Here is a 21,784-nt window from a genome sequence, read left to right on the forward strand (position 1 = left end):
CAGTGCTGCTTTTGTGCCAGAGGCAGAGCCAGGCCCCCGAAAGGTTCCTATTGTCCGGGTATGTCCCATATTTAGAGAAGCTGTCCTGCCGATCACCATTATTGATTGAAACAAAAATAACATTCTCCGTAATACATTCATCTTTCTGATTGACACTCTGCCCAGCAACGAAAGTTCCATTCTACCCCATATTTGCAAATTTCTTTTAATATCCTCCCAGGTTTTCAAATAATTATCTTTATAAAGATTTATATTCTTCACTGTTAACCATACATCTAAATACTTAATCTTCTTTTCAGTCTTTAGACCTGATATTATTTTTTTACTCTCATCATTCATGTTTTATTACTAGAAGCTTGGTTTTATCTTTGTTTATTTTAAGACCTGCTATTTCTCAAATAATAATAATAATCTCTTCTAATGCTTTCAAAATTGACTCTTTTGGTTCTTCTACAGAAGTTGGCGTCTTTTCTAGGGCTGCTTTTGTGCCAGCGGCAGAGCCAGACTCTCTGGGCCCCTATTTTCTAGGGGTATCCCTTATTTAGAGAAGCTGTCCTGGTTTCTGATTTGATCCCGGAATATCCCACTTTTCCTTAAAGGTAAAGGGACCCCTGACCGTTAGGTCCAGTCATGGACGACTCTGGGGTTGCGTGCTCATCTCGCTCTATAGGCCAAGGGAGCCGGCGTTTGTCCACAGACAGCTTCCGGGTCATGTGACCAGCATGACTAAGCCGCTTCTGGCAAACCAGAGCAGCGCACGGAAACACCGTTTACCTTCCTGCCGGAGCGGTACCTATTTATCTACTTGCAGTTTGACGTGCTTTCGAACTGCTAGGTGGTCAGGAGCTGGTACTCGAGCAATGGGAGCTCACCCCGTTGCAGGGATTCAAACCGCTGACCTTCTGATCGGCAAGCCCTAGGCTCAGTGGTTTAGACCACAGCGCCACTTTTCCATAGGATGTCTCTATTTTCAGTGGAGAAATGTTGGCGGGTATGGAGTTTTCCAGCCTCCGAGCTGCCTGAAGGGAATCCTGTATATAGGGACTTAAAAAAAAAAGTTTAATGTTCTATTATGTTTTTATATATTTTGGAAACTGACCAGAGTGGCTGGGGCAACCCAGTAAGATGCCTGGGGTATATATAGTAAAATTATCATCCCACCTCATGGGTGGACCACCCCTGCCTAATAATAATAATAATAATAATAATAATAATAATAATAATAATGGGCATCTCAAGGTAAAAAAACATAAATGCACAGACTAATTTATTTTGGTTGAATGTAAGAGAGCAGAACAGGGCCATTCACACTGTCCTGCTTTTGTCAAGTTGGCCGTTAAGTTTCAAATGGCACCGAGATGAATGATTTCAGAACTGCATGGAATGAATCCAGCACAATTTCCCACCTGCCTGCCAATTGAGCCACAGATGCAAAATAAATAGACTGGCCAAATAGGTCATGGCCAACAATTAAGTGTTTTCCCCCTAGCAACAATAACTGCATGAATTCTCTGCATGCCTGCTTTGTTCCACAAGGAGAAGTAGAGGCGAGGCTTTGGGCTGGGAAGGGATCTATTTAGTAATGGTAATCTGCTCACACCTGCTCCAAATTTGCTACTTGGTGTCTTTTTAGGGTTTGCTTTTATTTATTCTACATTTATTGTGGTTTCTTAAAAAAAAACCTGGTTGATCGTGAATGCAGAGGCTAATAAGGAATTGGCTAGACAGAAATTAGGCATCTCTCAATGATGAGAGGATTGGCTGGTTAGAGGAGGGGTGGAAGGCCACAGACATATGGAAATAATGGCCCCAATTACAGTTGCAGAAGAGTTCAAATAATAGTTAATGATAATGGGCAGACAATATGATTATGCTAAGCTAGGAAGGCCAAAATACAGTGCTCAGAGAGGAAGGTACTGCTGGATGGCTTGGGAGGAAAATTTGATTTGGTACAGCAAACAGCTGCTCAACTGGGGAGCTCAGTCGCTGGATTTGACCCAGAAAATTTTGTCTGGATGCAGAGAACCTGCCTGTCAGGGACTGGACTGAGGAGGAATGGTGGGGGCCGCACCCCCTTTCTCCTGAACTTTCTTGAGAACAGGAGGACAGTATAGATTTAGAACAGTGGTTTGCAGAAGGTTCAGAGGCTGCAGAGGAGAGAAGCTGGGAAATATTGGGAGAGGAACAGCAGGAAGAAGAAGCAGCACTAGGGGAGAGACAGCTGACAGACTCAGTGTCTTTGGAAAGCATTCCTGACCCCCCTTCTCCCAGGACCAGGCCAGAATTGAGGGTAGTAGAACAGAAAGCTCAGAGGCAGAAAGCTCAGAAGAGCTGACACAGGGATGATGTAGAATAGGAGAGACAGAGGGGGTGGGACTTTACTTGGAGCAACCCCATAATTTAAGGAAGACTGCATTCCTTCATCAATGGCTGTGAATATTGGAATAAATTGATTGGTACAAATCAAATCAGAAATCAGAACAGCTTCTGTAAATCTAGAACAAATCAGAAATCAGAACAGCTTCTGTAAATCTGGGACTGTCCCCGGACTGTCCCCATAAGACTTGGAGGGTCTTATTGGGGGGGGGGGGTGCTACACCGGTCCTGAAAGATCTACATTGGCTCCCATTACGTTTCTGAGCACAATTCAAAGTGTTGGTGCTGACCTTTAAAGCCCTAAACAGCCTCAGTCCAGTATACCTGAAGGAGTGTCTCCACCCCCATAATTCAGCCCGGACACTGAAGTCCAGCTCCAAGTGCCTTCTGGTGGTTCCCTCACTGCGAGAAGTGGAGCTACAGGGAACCAGGCAGAGGGCCTTCTTGGTGGTGGCGCCCGCCCTGTGGAACACCCTCCCATCAGATGTCAAGGAAGTGGACAACTATCTGACTTTTAGAAGACATTTGAAGGCAGCTCTGTTTAGGGAAGTTTTTAACGTTTGATGTTTTATTCTGTTTTTAATCTGTTGGGAGCCATCCAGAGTAGCTGGAGAAACCCAGCCAGATGGGCGGGGTATAAATTATTATTATTAGCAGTAGTAGTAGTAATATATGCACCAGTGCTCAGACTCCGCTTGGGCCTCAGTCCCTGGCAGAGTGAGGTGGCTTTCATGAATGTGACTAGCCTTGGCTTGGATATTATGCACTTTGCATGTAGTTGCTCTGCCTCAGGCAGCAAAATGTCTTGGGCAAACCTTGGTGGTCACTGTGGTTGTGGTTATTACCAGAGTGGAGAGAGAAGTGGACAGGAGGACACCAAGGTTCAAAGATGAGCAGTGGAAGAGAGGGATTCAGGACCCTAGAAATGTTCCAGGTTTTGCACTGAGAAACAGACCTTGCAGTTTACAAATACAATTCCGAAATGTTGGTTTAACAGCAGAAAGGCTCTTTCTTCCAGTGAGATGAGATTACCCAGGCTGACTGAACGCCAAGGGTGCTGTTGAAGCACATTGACCATTAAAAGCAACAGATTTACAAGTACTTCCTTCCACGGATAGCAGAATATTCTCGGAGCAGATGGTATCTCTGTTGGCCAACTCAGCGAAATGTTGGCAGCTCAGCATTTCTTTAATAGCAACATCAACATCAGTTTTAGAGGTGAGTCCTTTTTTGTTTCCTTTTTCGTTGGTTTCCATGACGTCTAGAAAGCTATGACAACCAGAAAGACAGGGCAATGGCTATCATTAGTTCCCTGTAACATTCTTTAAGCAGATTAAAGTTAGGGGAAGTGGAATCATTAGCTTGAGTCTATATTTAAGGTAAGGGGTTGTATTATTGGCATAGACTGCTTGGTACAAAAAAGCTGCAATTATGGAATTACACATAAACAAAGTTTACAAAATAAAATATGGATAACATGCAACACTGTATATATTTAGAAAATGAAAATAACTACTGCCCAAAATCTTATATGTCTGCGTGTGTATTCTGTCAGTGTTCTTCAAAAGTTGTTGGACTACAACTCCCATCATCCCCAGCCAGTTTAGTCAATGGTCAAGGATGATGGGAACTGAACTCCAATGAAATCTAAAGGGCCAAGGTTGAAGAACACGACTTTAAAGTGACCAGGAAACAGAAACCCAGGTGTAGGTATTAGCAAGCCTGATTTCCAATGGCTGAAACTACCTGGAGGTGGAACATTTGTTTGTTTGTTTGCTTGTTTGTTTATTGAAAACAGGAACTTATCTAGGTGTTGGCCAGCTTGGCCCCCACCATGATTCATACCTGCCAAGTTGCTGTCAGAGAAATAAGGGACCGGGCCGGAAATAGCAGACCAGAAGTAGCGCTGCCGCCATTTTGGAACTGGGCGGAGCATGCTCAGAAGTGACTTTTGATGCTGCTTTGCCCAGTTCCAAAATGGCCGCCGCGCCAGAAGTCGCACTGCAGCCATTTTGGAACTGGGCAGAGCAGCATCAAAAGTTGCTTCTGAGCATGCTCCGCCCAGTTCCAAAATGGCCGCCATGCCAGAATAAACCGGGGGAAAACAAAAAAAATCCATTTTTTCAGTTGGGAACAGCTGGGAAAACAGGGATTTCCCGGGGAAAACGGGAGACTTGGCAGCTATGCCAGAATGCGGGCCCAAGACGGCACGAAAATCACGCCTGACTCTAAGTGGCTAGGAGCCCAGTCTCTGATCTTCACGTTCCCGGGCTGCTCTTCTATTGCTCTGGGCGGCTGAGTGAGGTGCACAGGTTCCTCTGGGTGCCTCAGCAGAGGAATTTGGTTGCCGGTGTGGACCGCTGCAGGCTCCTCTTCCCAGTTGGTTGGCAGCGCTATCATACCGCCCAATAGAACTGCTCTGCTCTGCCTTGGTCAGACCATACCTGGAATACTATGCCCAGTTCTGGGCGCCACAATTTAAGAAGCACGTTGACAAGCTGGAACGTGTGCAAAGGAGGGGAACCAAGATGACCAAGGGTCTGGAAACCGAGCCTTATGAGGAACGGTTGAAGGATTTGGGTATGTTAATCTTGGAAAAGGGGAGACTGAGAGGAGATATGATAGCCATCTTCAGATATCTCAAGGGATTCCCCATGGAATATTAAGTAAGCTTGTTTTCTCCTGCTCTGGAGGGTAGGACTTGAGCCAATGGCTTCAAGTTGCAAGAAAGTAGATTCCGACTAAACATCAGGAATAACTTTCTAAGAGCTGTTCGACAGTGGAACAGACTCCCACGAGAGGTGGTGGACTCTCCTTCCTTGGAGGTTTTTCAGCAGAGGTTGGACGGCCATCTGTCATGGATGCTTTAGCTGAGATTCCTGCGCTGCCGGGCGTTGCACTAGATCAGCCTTGGAATCCCTTCCAGCTCTACCATTCTACAATTCAATTATTCTTCTAACCCAAATCTAGGGCACACCCACCCCACCATGCCACTGCCCCCCCGATCCACCACTGCCACCACCCCGTGCGACCTCAACGCTCGTTCCCCGCCTGCTCAGGCTGCTTCAGCAGCCCACCATTGCTGCCAAACGCACCCACCCCATCTTTGCCGGCTGGACTCACTCTCTCCTCCTTCTCGTCCTCTGCTGTCGCCACCGCTGCCACCATGACAAGGCCACTGCCACTCCAGGTTAAAGAAGGGAATTTGAAAAAAGCTACTCTAAACTGGATCTTGATTTTTCTCAACCCACCAGCGGAAGTTGGCTGCGTCACTTACAAAGTAAGATCTCCGAGAGCGAAATGTCAGAGTGCAAAGATAAGAGAGTCTAGGCTGAAATATTTGCCACTGATTACTTATACAAGCAACAACAAAAACCCAACATCTGGTTCCTGTCCAACCCGATCTATTAAGAGGTTGGAGGCACTGTGGTTGGAAAGGTATTTGCTGGGGGGGAGACAGCAGCATTTATTCCACTGTCCTGTCAAGCTCTCTGCAATTATTATTATTATTAGCCAAAATGAGAGCGAAGGTTTCCTCCCCCTGGCATGTGGAAGATGGTTGGGATTAGAGGCTAAGAGTTATCCTTTTCGAGCCTTGAGAAGGAAACGAGCCACTGGAACTGATAAACCTCTTTTCAGGGATTAGCTTGCAATACTGGCAGATAACGTTTCAATGCCTTGCTTCCAGGGATCACTGCATTTCATTGGTCCAAGCCCATGAAAGCCAGGCTTAGCAAATAACAACTCTTCTTGCCCTGAACTCCATGGGGGGGGGGCGTGTTACAGAAGAGTGACAGCAAAATACACAAAAGCAGAGCTGTTGTAGTGGACCCTGAGAGAAACATTGGTACAGGATAGCCGTATGATGCCCTCCATGGAATTGCTGCTGGGTTACAATGCCAATTGTCCTTCGGCAACTGGCCGCCCCGTATGGGACTGATGGCAGTCATGTAGTCTGACAATACCTGGAGAGCAACTTGTTGCCTTAATACCTGCGTGGCATAAGCAAAGCTTCTCTCCACCATCCCTCTTTCTCCATTGCCAGGGGACCTTCAGGCAGAAAGTGTGCTGTTGTGCTATGGCAGGATGCAGGTGGCACTGTGGTCTAAAACCACTGAGCCTCTTGGGCTTGCCGATCAGGTCGGCGGTTCGAATCCCCGCGATGGGGTGATCTCCTGTTGCACTGTCCCAGCTCCTGCCAAACGAGCAGTTCAAAAGCACGCCAGTGCCAGTAGATAAATAGGCATCGCTGCGGCAAGAGGGTAAATGGCGTTTCCGTGCGCTCTGCTTACATTACAGTGTCCCGTTGCGCCAGAAGAGGTTTAGTCATGCTGGCCACATGACACAGAAAGCTGTCTGTGGACAAAGCTGGCTCCCTCAGCCTGAAAGTGAGATGAGCACCGCAACCCCATTGTTGCCTTTGACTGGACTTAACCGTCCAGGGGTCCTTTACCTTTACCTTTAACTTATGGCTTGCGGGCTTCCATGTCTGACTAGTTGGCCACTGTAAGAAAAGGATACTGGGCGGGGTTCTTCTCATGTGGACCTTGGATTGATTACACAAGAGAGAAAGAGCACTTTCTGTACGCTTTGACTGCCTTCCATGTCAACAAGGGGTAACGCATAGTGAGATAGGCAGCTGTGGTGCTCAAGATGTGCTTCTGACTAAACATCAGGAAGAACTTTCTCATGGTAAAAGGTGCTCGACAGTGGTCTCCCTCGGGAGGTGGTGGACTCTCCTTCCTTGGAGGTTTTTAAGCAGAGGTTGGATGGCCACCTGCCATGGATACTTCAGCTGAGATTCATGCATCCGGTGGGTTGAACGAGGGGACCCTCCAGGCCCTTCCAGCTCTACAATTCTTTCTTTCTTTCTTTCTTTCTTTCTTTCTTTCTTTCTTTCTTTCTTTCTTTCTTTCTCTCTCTCTCTCTCTCTCTCTCTCTCTCTCTCTCTCTCTCTCTCTCACACACACACACACACACACAATTAAAATACATTTTTTTAATATTCATTTTACATCCTTAAGATATCAATGACTTCCCTTCTTCCATGGTTCATTTTACATAGCATAAATCCCTGCATATCTTACAAAAACTATACCATTCAGCATTCCGTTATTGCATTCTATCAAACAGCATTCCATCAAATCCTGTTTACACTGTTGAATTTATCTTAATGCTGCCAGCCTTTTCAGCTGTATACAATTATTTCCCATATATTCAATAAATGTTTTCCAATCTTCTATATGTTAAGTCTGCAAGATGCACATACTCTGTCAGCTTATGTTGCCATTCTTCTTTAGTTGGGATCTCACTCCTTTTCCTTTTGGGGGGCTATCAAAAAAAACACGAGCTGCACTAGTGGCATACATAAACAACTATTTTTTGACACCTGTGAATTTCCATCTGAATTATCCCCAACGAAAAGGATTCTGGTTTTTTGGGAAGGTGCTTTTAAACATTTTTCCCCCAATTCATTATGGATCATTTCCCAGTACTCTTTTACCCTTTTACAAGTCAACTCTATGATTCTATGATTCTATGTTGCTGTCAAGTTTCCCTTTTTCTCGCGAGGAAGCCTATTCAGCATAATGGAATTTCCCTTTTAAAAAGGGAGAACTTGACAGCTATGGTCCCAGCCAGTATGGCAAATGGTCCTGGGTGATGGAAATAGTAGGTTCAGGGGTTAAGGCTTAAGGTGTGATGCAAGACTAGATTAGGAGAGGTCAGGCACAGGCCAGACAAGATAGACTCTGCAAAGCTGCTGCGTACTGTACTTAGCTTCTGCACAATGGTGGGAAGTTAGATTGTAATGAGTGGTGTGCAGAGAATTTCTTTGTAGGGGAGCAGTTTGGGCCAGAGGTGCCAGCTTGTAGGGGGCGGTTGGGGGAGTGGCGTCACAATGTTGCATGTGGGAGCATCGCACCTCCCTAAGCTGGACAGAAGCTTTTTTTGGGGGGGGTAGAAAGCAATAAAGAGAGAGGGAAAAATTAAAGAAATAGAAATAAGAGAGGGGGGGAGAGAGAGAGAATTCAGAAGGTAAGGTAACCTTTGGGTGTTATATTGGAGTGGATGAAGTTTATAGAGAGAGAACCGACCAGGGACATAGCCAGGATCAAAATTAGGGGGGGAAGGGGCGGGGGCGGGGCGGGGCCAATGTACAGGGGGAGGGGCCACAGTGGGGCAAGGAAGGCCATGGTCATTCAGGGGCGAGGGGGCGCCAGGATCAGCCCAAAATTGGGCTGTTCCAACCCCCTCCGTGATCGCCGGGGCGGGTGGAGGGAAAGCCCCAGAGCTGCGCAAAACATTTGGCTGGCTTTCCCTCCACCCGCCCCACAGCCAGCCAGGGAGAAGGGAGACGGCACCGGGCAGCGGCGGGCAGCGGGGCAGGCTGGCCACCAGCGGCCCTGCTTCTAGGGGGGGCAACTGCCCCCTGCCCCCCTGCCTACACCCATGGAACCGACGAAAAATCAGAAGTCCTTTACCTTCTATTTCTGTCTCACAGGTTTCTGGCTTTAATTGAACATTTAATGAGTACCCCCCAGCCACCCCATTACATTCTCCTGTCAACAAACCTGGGGGCTTTAACAAGTTACAACTGCCGGTATATAGGATGTCCTTTTCGTTTCATTTCAGCTAATTGATGCAATAAATTACAGAGTCTTTAAGTTGGCCAGGTGCCAACTCCTAATGTAATTAGGTGTGGGAATTCCAAGCACTGCCGAGCATTAATGTGTCATCATAAATAATGCAGAGTTGGACGCTCCTTGGATTTTTGCTGCATCCAGATACATTCAATATTGCATAGATTAGTCCCAAGATTGTATTGATTGTGCAGTTTTCCTGGTACCAGCAGAGCCAAGCAATGTTCCCATTTTCTTGGCCAACATCCACAGAAAAGCATTGGGATTTTACCATCTAGATGTTTGGTGACACAGTTCTGATTGCATTCAACTTATGTAAATAACCAGGCAGCTTGCAAGATGATGCAAGCCTTTTCTCTCTAAGGATGGCAACCATAGTATTACCTATAATTTACAAGCTTTAAATATAAATATGTTCATGTTTCTAGAGGGGAAATAGGGAGTGTTGAAAGGCAAAGACCAAAAGGTCAGAGAGAAGATCTTGTCTTAGTTTTTAATTAATGAATGTGTGTTCAGATTTATTAATTTATTTGAGTATTTTCATTCTGCCTTTTAGGGCAAAAAAAAAGCCTCTCAGGGAGTTTCAGAGATACAATAAAAATATAGAGTACATATTAGTTGAAATCCCAGCATAAGAGCACTTGACTCTGAGACAATACAATATGAGTTCAATACAAGAATTCAAGTAAAAAGCAGGAGTGGCAAAGCCACAGCCTGCAAGATATAGGCCAAGATCAATTTTCAATTAATTGAAACATTTAAGGTTTTTATGACCTGTTTGAAGCCAGTTAATGAAGAAGCCAAGCAAATCAATCTATAAAGGAACGACTCCTAAAAACATCTGGTCTCCTGTGGTCACCAACATGATGGCTGGCGCTGATGGGAATTGTAGTCCAAAACATCTGGATGGCACCAGATGAAAACATTTTAGATGATCTAATCCAGGCATAGGCAAACTAGCCGTCCAGATGTTTTGGGACGACAACTCCCATGATCCCTAGCTAACAGGACCAGTGGTCAGGAATGATGGGAGTTGTAGTCCCAAAACATCTGGAGGGCCAAGTTTGCCTATGCCTGCATCCCTTTGGCTCCCACAGGAAACTTAGCCGCTGCATTCTACACCACTTGAAACCAACATACCATCTTCAAAGACAGTCCCCTGTAGATCCTTTATTCACACTTGTCTCATATGAAGCCAATCTCCTGTTGTTGTTGGTGTTGTTGTTGTTGTTTTGCTGAACATAGCTTGCAGACCCGTCCAAGTGCCCCCATTTTCCAGGGACAGTCCCAGATTTACAGAAGCCACCCCGGTTTCTGATTTGATCCCAGAATGTCCTGCTTTTCCTTAAGACGTCCCTATTTCCATTGGAGAAATGTTGGAGGGTATGGAATTATACGACCCAAAAGCCAAGGAGATAAGTAACTATATAACCTTTAGAAGACATCTCTATATAACCTTTAGAAGACATCCCTGTATAGGGAGTTTTTTAATGTTTAATGTTTTTATGTATGTTGGAAGCCATCCAGAGTGGCTGGGGCAACCCAGTCAGATGAGCAGGGTAGAAACAGTAACATCATCATCATCCTTATTAAGAACATCCCTCTTTTCATCAGAAATGTTGGAGGGTATGAGCTTGGCCACTCTGTTGATTCCTTGCAGTGTTTCTAATTGTAGACTAGAAATCTTTGTGTGCAGCTGGTGCTTTTGTTTACATTGGCGTGTCCTGTCCCCCCCCCCCCTCGGCCACTGCCAAATGCAACCCCTATTTTACACACAGGGGACTGGAAATGTGGCTGGTTTATTGGAAGAGACATCTAGAGGGTAGGTGTGGTTCAGTTTGCAAACTCAGGTGAGCATAGGCGCTTGAGACCCAGCAATGCTCAGTTGTTAAAGAAGAATTTCCAGAGCTTAAACCTGCCGAAAAGCTCTCGATTAAGATGCGTGGGGACTAAATGTGATTACTGAGAGCTTTGGCAAATGAACTCTACACATGCTCAAGAATATAACATATAAAGTGCATTATTCATGGGGAAACTGCTGTGCAAATAGATGCATTTTAGGCAAATTTGCATACAAAAAGTATGTCTATTTCCCCCATATAATAATTTTTAATAATAATAATAATAATAATAATAATAATAATAATTTATACCCCGTCCATCTGGCTGGGTTTCCCCAGCCACTCTGGGCGGCTTCCAACAGAAACATTAAAATACACTAATTTCTTAATCATTAAAAGCCTCCCTAAACAGGGCTGCCTTCAGATGTTAGTTTTCAATTACAATATTAGTTTTCAATTACAATAATCCAATGATAACCTCATTATAACAATGGCAAATTATAATACGATTACTAATACCAATCATTCAGATGCCAAATTATACAATTTAGGTGGCTAGAATTGATGGTTTGATTTTCTTTATTTCTGCGCTCCAAAATCTTATGAATTTCAATTACACTCCAGTCAAAATAACTATCCCTTTTACAACAACTTCAATTTTAACGACTTCCCTTCGTATTGACACATTAAATGATTTATGAAACCACAGGTGAAGCATTAAACAGGGGCGAAGGAAGGCTTGCTGGCCCCCGGTACAGGGTGTTGGGGGCGGGGCATGAGCCGCGGAGCGCTTTGCCGATGGTGCCGCTCAAGCGCTGTACAGACTGTGGTGGGATCCTTCCACCACCGCTGCAGCCGCGAGCAGAGGATCCTCCGCACGCGGCTGTGCTGGCACGATGGCTGCAGGGCGAGCCCCCCTCGGGGTGCCTTCTTGTCACCCTCCTTGGCGGTAGCACCCGGGGCCTCCCACCCCCTTCCTCCGCCACTGGCATTCAAACTACAGTAGACCCTCGGGTTACGTTACTCTCGAGTAATGTAAACTTCAGGTTGCGAAAGCAGCAAACCTGGAAGTATTTTTCCGGGTTTCACTGCTCACACAAGTGCAGAAGCAGCACCTCCAGATACGGATTTTTCGGGGTGCACACAGACCCCCAGAATGAATTAAATTCATATCCAGAGGGTCCACTGTATATCCTTGTTCTTCCCGTGTGTGGCAATTGTTCTGTCAGTGATGTTTCTTCCTGTCCTTGTAGAATATTATGTCTATCTTTTCCCAGTTGTTGTTGTTGTTCTCGCTCATGCCTTGGGCGGAGCTAATATCCCATTGTTGTTCAAAAAGTACGTCTATTAGGAGACATTAACTAGTGATGCCATTTCGAAGCACCATCACGCAGGCCATAGTTAGTCAAGCGAGGTGAACACTTTGGTCATGTGGGATACCTGCTCCCCTTCTACCATCACAGGGGAGCTAACAGGAAGCTTAGGATTCCACACCACCAAAGTGCTCACCTCTCTTGACTACAGCCTGTACGACATAATTGCTGTCTGTGCTTTTTTTTTTAACCTGCAGAGTTTGAATTAAACCCTTCTTGTCAGAGAAGAGCAAATGCACCAAAATTTTATAGCAACGATTCATGGACTATAGTGCACTAGAAGCAAATGCCCGTGTAAAATCCTGTTTCTCAGAGACGGCCCAACGCAGCTCTAAATTAGGTTGCCGAGTTAGTGGGAAGCAAATCAGAAGTGGGTTTTCCCGTGACACGACTGTGCTGAGTTCTGGCACAGAAAAACAAGTGGCTTGGCTAAACATGTCCTCAGAGGTCCCCTGGGAGATATCCAACCTTGAAGGATGCTGTAAGAGAGAGGGCTTGCAGAGAGCAGCCCACTCTGCTTACTTCCACCAGATGGGAGAGCAGCAGCAAGTCTGGGAGTTCAAATCAGGAACAGGAAGGGTTAAGACGGGTCCAGGGCTCTGCAGAGTCCTGGTGGCTCAGCTCCAGGTTGGTAGCAGGGAAGCAGGGGAGGAGCTAGCTTCAGCAGGGGCTGGAAAGGAGGGAGGAGAGAGAACGGCACCTCAGGAGCCTGGTTTGGGACCACGGAGGACCCATAGAGCAAGGAGGAGGGGCGTTTGGAGTCTTAAAAGGGGGGTCAGAGCCCACGAGACGCCATTGTGGGCTTCTGCCCCATGCAGAGCAGACATGATTTGAGACATCTCACCACTGTATATAGCATGCACAATAAAACTATGAAAATCCAGAGGATGTGTGGAGTGCTTACTCGGGAGTAGCCAACACCCCATCTGTGACAGCAAGCCCACAATCTCTTGATGGCTACCCCGAGGGAAGAGGGCTGCAAATGTAGCAGCCGGCATGAAGTTGGCAGCATCTAAAGCAGAAGAGAGAGATGCCGAGGGAGGATTGGCATGAGTTGCCAGCACCCTGCAACTATGGAACGGCTCAAGCACCAGGTAGGCACCCGGGCACAGGGGAAGCCAAGCTTAGTGAACCGAGCAGCTCGGAACACAGCCAAGCCAGAGGAGCGGAGGCTGGACAAGCAGAGAGGACACTCGGGACGGGCCAGCACTTTGTAGGGCGACCCTCAGCACAAGCTGGCTCTAAGACTGAGAGGCATGGTGGCGTGGAAGTGCAGGAGGCTGAGAGGCGAGTCCGGGCAGAGGGGACAGACGGAGGGGAAAGGCAGCGGCCACAAGTTCCCATACAGTCCCGGGGAGGCAGCTGCAGCACAGCACAGCCCCCTCCAGCCAGATGTGATGCAGAGGGACAAAGCCCGCGCGCGGGTACTTTCAAACGCTGACGCGGGAAAACAGAGGGAAGAGAAAGGCGGGAGATGCCTTTACAATGCACCCAGCCACTGGGTGGAACACTGCCCCCAGAGGAAGGAATGGCGAGAGCAGGCAGGCACAGACACAAGCCTGAATGCCAGATCAGGAGGGGAGGGGCCAGGCAGAGCACCAACAACTGAGCCCTCCTGTAACACCCCACAGCACGACAAAGAGATGGAAGTGAGTCTGCAGCTGCCAAGAGGCCAGACCCAGGAGACAGTCGGGCTTCTCCGCAGGGGCAGCAGCAACGATTTCCTATCGGTGCACTTGGCTAAGCAGGATCAGATTCCCATTTTCCCAAGGGAGCTGCCCATGAGCGTCTTGACCGTAGGCGGCCGGGAATTGCAGGAGGGTGAGGTCACGCAACAGACCCCCTCTCGGAAGATGACAGTGAACAAGCACGCAGAAGTGCTAGCTTTGGACTTAATGGACAATGACCCTGTGGGCAGCCAGCGCCGGGGAGATCTCACCTTTGGAGATGCAGACGGCAAGGAGCACTGCAGGAAAGAAGGAGAATCCTCAGGATCGCACCACATCAGCTCCCCAGGCGGATGGAACGACGCAGAGGCGGGGATGCAGGAAGAGAAACTGAGCCAACTCACCAAAGAGGACACTTTTACCCAGAACATACGGAGGGACTTGAGGGAGAAAAAGGGGGCAGGGGAAGGGCTTGCCGAGAAAGAGGGGTTACTCTTTAGCAATGATGCCCGGTATATGCCCCAGGACTCCCTCAGAGGGAAGATTCTCAAGCAATATCATGACAACCCCACGGAGGGGCATGCAGTACATGTCTTCACGAGGCTCACACCCAGTAAGGCCAGTCTTGGGCGAAACCCCAGAGCCTTCCCAGAGCAGGGGGAGGGGGAGATTGGGGGACCTCCTATTGAGGCATGGGGTGAGAGGAGGGAGACAGTACACCAACAACTGGATGGAGACGTGGCAAGGGGCAATGAGGCTTACAAGGAGGGGGCAGACCATCACAGGGGACTGGAGAAGGTCTTCCACGGAGGGGACAGGGTCTGGCTGTGGTCAGAAGGCCTTCCCATGGGGGGAAGGGGGAAGAAGCTGGCACCCAGAAGGCTGGGGCCCTTCAAGGTTCTGACACAGATCAACCCTGTCACCTTCAGGGGGGAAGCACCTACAGCGAGAAAGGTCCATCCCGTGGGTCACAGGTCTTTGCTCTCACACTTTAGGGAAAGCCCAAGGTTCAGAGGACGTGACACACATCCAACACAAGACGCTGACAGGAGGGAGGGGGAGGAAATCACACAAAAGACACTAGACAGAAGGGTGGAGGGAGAAGGCAGCCAAGAGGTTCCAGAAAGAAAGGAAGAGGAGGAGGTCTACAGTGCCACAGCGAGCCCGGGCTCCCGGTGGGGGGAGGGGGGGTTAAAATGTCTGATGGCCAGGCAGGGCACTCCTGCTTCCCAAAACGCGGAGGCAACCACGCACACCATGCAAGGGGAGGACCGCACACTGGAACTGCACGCTCCTTTCTCCCACAGACCCAAACCACCACACGTCAGTAGCACAGGGAACACAGAGGGGGAGGGCGATCCCAGGTGGGGAGCAGGGGAGACGCAGACCCAAGGAGCCCTCCGGGAATCGGAAGCAATTTTCCAGAGGGAGGAGGAGGATGACAACGGAAGGAACTACACGGACCAGCCACCCAGCACCGACGGGGAACAGGATTTTACACACACTACAGAGGAGGAAGACCTGTCAGGCTTCCAGCCCTCTTTACAGACATCAGACCAGGCAAACCAGGCCTCAGGAAGGGGGGGGGAGCCTGGAGGGGGGGTGGATGTAAGAGAGAGGGCTTGCAGAGAGCAGCCCACTCTGCTTACTTCCACCAGATGGGAGAGCAGCAGCAAGTCTGGGAGTTCAAATCAGGAACAGGAAGGGTTAAGACGGGTCCAGGGCTCTGCAGAGTCCTGGTGGCTCAGCTCCAGGTTGGTAGCAGGGAAGCAGGGGAGGAGCTAGCTTCAGCAGGGGCTGGAAAGGAGGGAGGAGAGAGAACGGCACCTCAGGAGCCTGGTTTGGGACCACGGAGGACCCATAGAGCAAGGAGGAGGGGCGTTTGGAGTCTTAAAAGGGGGGTCAGAGCCCACGAGACGCCATTGTGGGCTTCTGCCCCATGCAGAGCAGACATGATTTGAGACATCTCACCACTGTATATAGCATGCACAATAAAACTATGAAAATCCAGAGGATGTGTGGAGTGCTTACTCGGGAGTAGCCAACACCCCATCTGTGACAGATGCTAACTGGTTTGGTGACAGCAGCATGTTCCCTGCAGATTTGTGTGTTGAGATGTGATTACAGCGATTCCCTCAACGATGGCCAACGTTAACAAGGCTGACGTGGTTCCAGGAACCTCAACAACACGTTTTATTTCAATACTTGTGTGTTTCCTTTATTTGGAGTGCAGGCAAAAATGATGTAGCTGTAAGAAATTTAGTCCAGCTGTAAGAAATTTAGCAGCATCCCTTCCATGTGGAACACAACCTTTAGAATCATCATTAAAATGTTATTTGCATTATTATACTTTGGGGGTTGGACCCTAGAAATTAAAAAATGGTAGGATTTTGATTACAGTGGTGCCCCGCTTAACGAACGCCCTGTAAGATGGAATTTTCGCTTAACGAAAGGATTTTTCTAGCGGAGGTTGCCTCGCTAGATGAATTCGTTTTACGAAAAATTCGTCTAGCGAATCGCGGTTTCCCATAGGAATGCATTGAAATTCAATTAATGCGTTCCTATGGGCAATTTTTAAAAAATTCCTGTGGAATTCGCTAGACGAATTTTTCATTATAAGAATTGACCCGTGGAACGAATTAAATTCGTCTAGCGAGGCACCACTGTATTTGGGATGTGAAGGGAGAAATATAAACTGCAGAGGAAACTGCAAAATGGCCAGGCACAAAGAAATAAGACAGGCTATTGGGAAAGCAAGAGAACTGTCCTGCCCCACCCCCCACCCCCCTGGGTATGAACAAAGGCTGGGAATTTGGAAGGTTGCCAAGGTAACTGGGCATGATGTCACAGGAAGGATTTAGGGCCTTTTTGCTTGGAATAGCTGAGGGGGAAAAGACAGAAATCCATCTTGGGCAGGCTGGCTGATGGGAAGCTGGGAGCAATAGAAATACTCAACCAATCCCATCAGTTCTGCCCCCCCCCCCCCGCTAACAAAAAATCCTGGCTACGCCCATGGCTGGGAGACATGCCTTGGGCTCCAATGCTGCACTGCCAAACCCCTCTGAAGATGACCATGCTGCAAGATCTGGACTCCCTCCAAGCTCAGGTGTAAATATGTGAATAAATCATATTTATTCCTAAAGCTACAACAATCTCTGCAGTCCCTTCAATTCTCCAGACCCTGGGTGAGTGCCTGGGGAGGGCACCCAATTTTTGTAACAGTATGTTCTGGTGCTGTGTGCCTGCATTTTGGGGTTTTGATTTGATTTATCAGGCAACGAGCAGAGGTTTAGCATGTTTTGCTGGAGTTATCACAAAGGATAAAGATTATGGTTCCCAACCTTGCCATTTGTTACCCCTGGTTGGTGGAGATTGTGCACGAACTTGTATGCTATGTAACAGTTTAAATGACACCTATATAATTTCATGACAATTTGTATTGGATGGAATTGAAGAAATGAAGCAGCGAATTCATACCATGTCACATTGGCATTGTTTTGTTATTTTTTTTAAAAAAATACTAAGTTCAAAGAAGGGAAGCTAAAGCATTTTTCAATGCCATTAGCTATTAACCTGAACTGCCACATGGGCTCCAGACCTTGAGCGATGCCTGCTAATGCACATTTCTCCTCTTGACATTTAAGGAATATACTAGGGGGTAAATTAAATCTTAACTCACTTTCACAATTGATGCTTTCAGAGAATGAATGTCAGCAGGTGAAAAAATTAGCTTCCACATACATATATATAGGTATATGCAATAGAAAATTGTAAGTTCCATAATCAACACATAGGCCCAGTTCAGACTTAGTTTGAAATGGTCCTCTGCTTTGTGGGAAAACTGCATAAGCCTAGGCTCTCTCACTCCCCCATAGCTGTCAACCCTCCCATTTTTTGGGGGAAACCCCCAGATTTAAATCCGTTTCCTGCCGCATCCCCGGATTGTTAGATATCCCGGAAATTTACTGGATTTCAAAGGAAGCAGCTCCTCTCCCCTCCCCATGCCTGTCAGAAGCACCCATTTTGCTTTAAACTAACCACTGTTTCCCATGAATTCCAAACCAAGGGAACTGCGGTTTGTTTAAACAATGGTTGGAGAACAATCCAAGACCTCAAGGAATGCTTTGACCCTGACTTGTTCTCATTAACCATACTTTAAGCAAACGACCGTTTCATGAATTCCAATGTCACAGGGAGCTGTGGTTAGTTTAAACGCAGCAATGGCATGTGATAAAGTCAGTGAGGGAGAACACGCTAGCTTGGGGATCCCTGCAGCATACTCGAGGAAACCATGCTTTCTCCCATCCAGAGAAGCTCAAGGAGAAAGCAAGACACTGATGGATGATGGAGAGAGGGTAGCATTCGACCTGCTTATTCAGCCATAGAGGTCTCACATTTGAATTTGACTCCCAAGATTTTGGTAAATGAAATGGGATTTCCATTCGAGCATTTTCTTGCACAGTCACCATTACACGGAGGAAGAGAGCAGGGTCCACATGTTTGGAAAGGTCTGCCGCAGAGAGACTGCTCTATGTGTGCAGGCTGTTCCTGTGATTGAAAAGCCTGGTGGTGCCACGTTCTCAACGAGGGAGGGGAGTGTATGCATGTTGAGCAGACCCCACACTTCAGGCCTCCCCTCAATGTGTGCGCAATGGGAGGTGGGGCTCACAGCCACAGCCCTGCCCTCTTTCTTCCAACCCATAGCTGCCAAGTCTCCCGTATTCCCCGGGAAACCCCCGCTTTTCCGGCTGTTCTCAGCCGGAAAAACTTTTTTTTTTGTTTTTCCCCGGTTTATTCTGGCGCGGCGGCCATTTTGGAACTGGGCACAGCAGCATCAAAAGTCACTTCTGAGCATGCTCTGCCCAGTTCCAAAATGGCGGCAGCGCTACTTCCGGTCTGCTACTTCCGGTCCGGTCCCTTATTTCTCGGTCAGAAACTTGGCAGGTATGTTCCAACCATGTTAACGAGGTGGATGTCAATTGCTAAAACAGGGATCTAGAAGCCAGAGCATCAAGCCAATTAATGTAAACTTGTGTCTGGGATACCATTTCCCCTAAGCGATCTCTTTCATGTTGTGATAAATGGAGGGTTAACCTAGAGCCCACCCGAAGCTAATCAGAAGCCACTTGCGGGAGGTATAATTTTAATTACAGCTCTTCAGCATCATTTCAGTGCTCTAGTTGCATTGCCTAGGGGGTTGTTTGTAAAAAAAAAAAATTTAATGAAAGATGTGATTAAAGCTTATTGGTCAGAGAACATTATCAGAATTTTAAAGCAGACGCAGGAAGGTGGCAAAGGAAGGTGATTGTGGATTCAGCCTCATACACACTTAACTAAGAGCAAACCCCATGGAACTATTTATTATCGTTTATTAAATTTTATCATAAGATCTCAGGGAGGTCCACAGAATAAAATGCAAGGTAAAAACACAAGGAAATAGCTAAAACAAAAACAACAAAACAATACCCCCTTCCCATAAACATATTTAAGAATATTAATCAGCCAAATATTAGTCAACCAAAGGCCCGAGGGGTTCTGTTCCTGACCCCCAAGCGTGTTGGCAGAGCATGTCCCAACCCAGCCCATTCCACCCCATTTTCAGGCATCTTCTGGGTTATCAGCAAGACACCCGTGTGTAATCGCACATCAATCAGATGCGCATAAAATGGTAGCTGCCTATAGTCACTTTGAATGTGCAAGACATGGGAAGACTTATTTTGACTGAATCTGTTGCCTGACTGCAAGTCATGGTCTCCAGTTTTTTTCGGAACGAATGGAGATGAAGAATATTATTACAAAGAATTTCAGAAATAGACTGGAAGGAGAAGTTTCTGAACTGCAACTTATTACCAAACTTAAAGCCATAGAGAGACCTGGTCTGAATAAAGACATTGGATTCTTATCTCATTATACATGATAAAGTTATCTTTAGCCATCTCACCCCTTGCTTTTTCCTGTAAGACCAATTGCAGTCGTTAACAGTCGTCAACAGGTTTATCACACCTATCAGCCAATCACCCATTCCCACCACCCTTCTGAGTAATACCCCTCCCCACCCTCTCACTCACTATATATAAGGTGACTTCTGTTTCAGTGTATCTGAAGAAGTGTGCATGCACATGAAAGCTCATACCAATGACAAACTTAGTTGGTCTCTAAGGTGCTGCTGGAAGGATTTTTTTTAAAAAAAAAAGCAAAAAGGACAGGTTCCCTTCCTGAGGAGTTAGCAATCTAAAGCTTGATAGGACAAGGAGACAAGAAATCGAGGAAAGGAGAGAGAAAGGCAAGAGCTTGTGTTTTTTAAAGGGATGATTTAACGCAAAACATTCATCTGCAATTAGTGCTGCGTGGTTAAGTTAAATGAAAAGCAATGGTATTTACCGGTAATACATTTTTTAAAATAAAAAATATTTATACTTTTCAAATATATACATTTCACTGGTTTTGCAATCATTTTGACATTTTAAAACTTGACTTCCTTCCTCCTCTTTCTGCGGTTCCTTAAATGCATTTTTAATATCTTCTGCATATCCAAATTAACTTAACTTACTCATTTATATATATACTCTTATATAGCTGCAGATTATTACAATAGTCCTGCCGGTGTTTTTATCTGTCTACAATTTATCTGTAAATATTCAATAAACCATTTCCATTCTTTTATATATAAATTTTTTTTTATCTTGATTTCTTATTCTTCCAGTAAGTTTTGCCATTTCTGCATATTCCATAAGTTTTTGTATCCTTTGCTGGGACTTCTTCTTCTTTCCATTTCTGGGCAAGTAACATTCTTGCCACTGTAGTCACATACATGAATAAATTTCTATACAATTTAGGTAGTTCGATCCTTATAATTCCCAAAAGAAAGGCTTCTGGTTTTTCTTTACAAGCATTATGTTACACATCCTTTTCATTCCACTGTATATGGCATTTAATATGTGTCATTCTTTTTGAAGGCGGAATAAATGATGGTCTTACGCTGTGCATTCAGTGACATTTTATCACAAGAACACACAATTCTGCAGGGATTGTGGTGCAAAGGGTATTTCAGAGTTGGTGTAATTTGGGTGGGGGGTTGGAGCTATATTATACTTTCTCCTTACCAGGTTTCCTTAATAAATCTGGCACTTGGGAAGCGGGCAGTTATTGTCAGATAATGAGTGTGAGCAGCAATAATTTAGGATCCAAATTAATCGTACTTTAAATGTTAACTCTAGAAGAAGACAGAGAAATGATCTCCTGCTGTGCCTTATCACGCGGTCTTCCCAGCTGACATAGCACTGGGGATGTGATGTGCTAAATCTCCAGGCTGACTCAGTGCTACCACTATTGCAAAAAAACAAAACCCTCCCAAAAAGCCACATTGATCCTAGAGGTAAGTAGATGCACTCAGAATGATGTACAGCAAGGACAATTATTCCCTCTGTTTGTGAAATTAAACATGCCTCTCCAGCACTCCGTCGGACTGTTGTGAACTATCTGAACACTCCATCGTCCCCATAAATTCTCTGGTTCCTTGTTGTTGTTCCTTAGAAAACAAATTGATGTCGAGAGGGTCCCTTTAATCAGAGGCGTCTTGCCCATAGAGGCAAGTGGCGCAGGGCGCCAAGTTATGGAGGGCGCCAGGGAAGAGGCGGAGGCTGGGCACAGCGCCTCCCGGCATCACTGAAGCAGTGCTGTGCCCGGAGCCTCCGCCTCTTCCCCGCCGGTTTTGGTGGACTCTTGCCATGATACACACACACACACACACACACACACACACACATGCAGTGGTACCTCTACTTACAAATAACTCTACTTACGAATGTTTCTACTTACGAATGGAGCTCCGTCCGCCATCTTGGATGCAGTTCAGATAGGATTTTTTCTACTTACGAATTTTTAGA

The sequence above is a fragment of the Zootoca vivipara genome, chromosome 10 (genome assembly GCF_963506605.1).
Source record: "Zootoca vivipara chromosome 10, rZooViv1.1, whole genome shotgun sequence".
In the NCBI taxonomy this organism is placed as follows: Eukaryota; Metazoa; Chordata; class Lepidosauria; order Squamata; family Lacertidae; genus Zootoca; species Zootoca vivipara.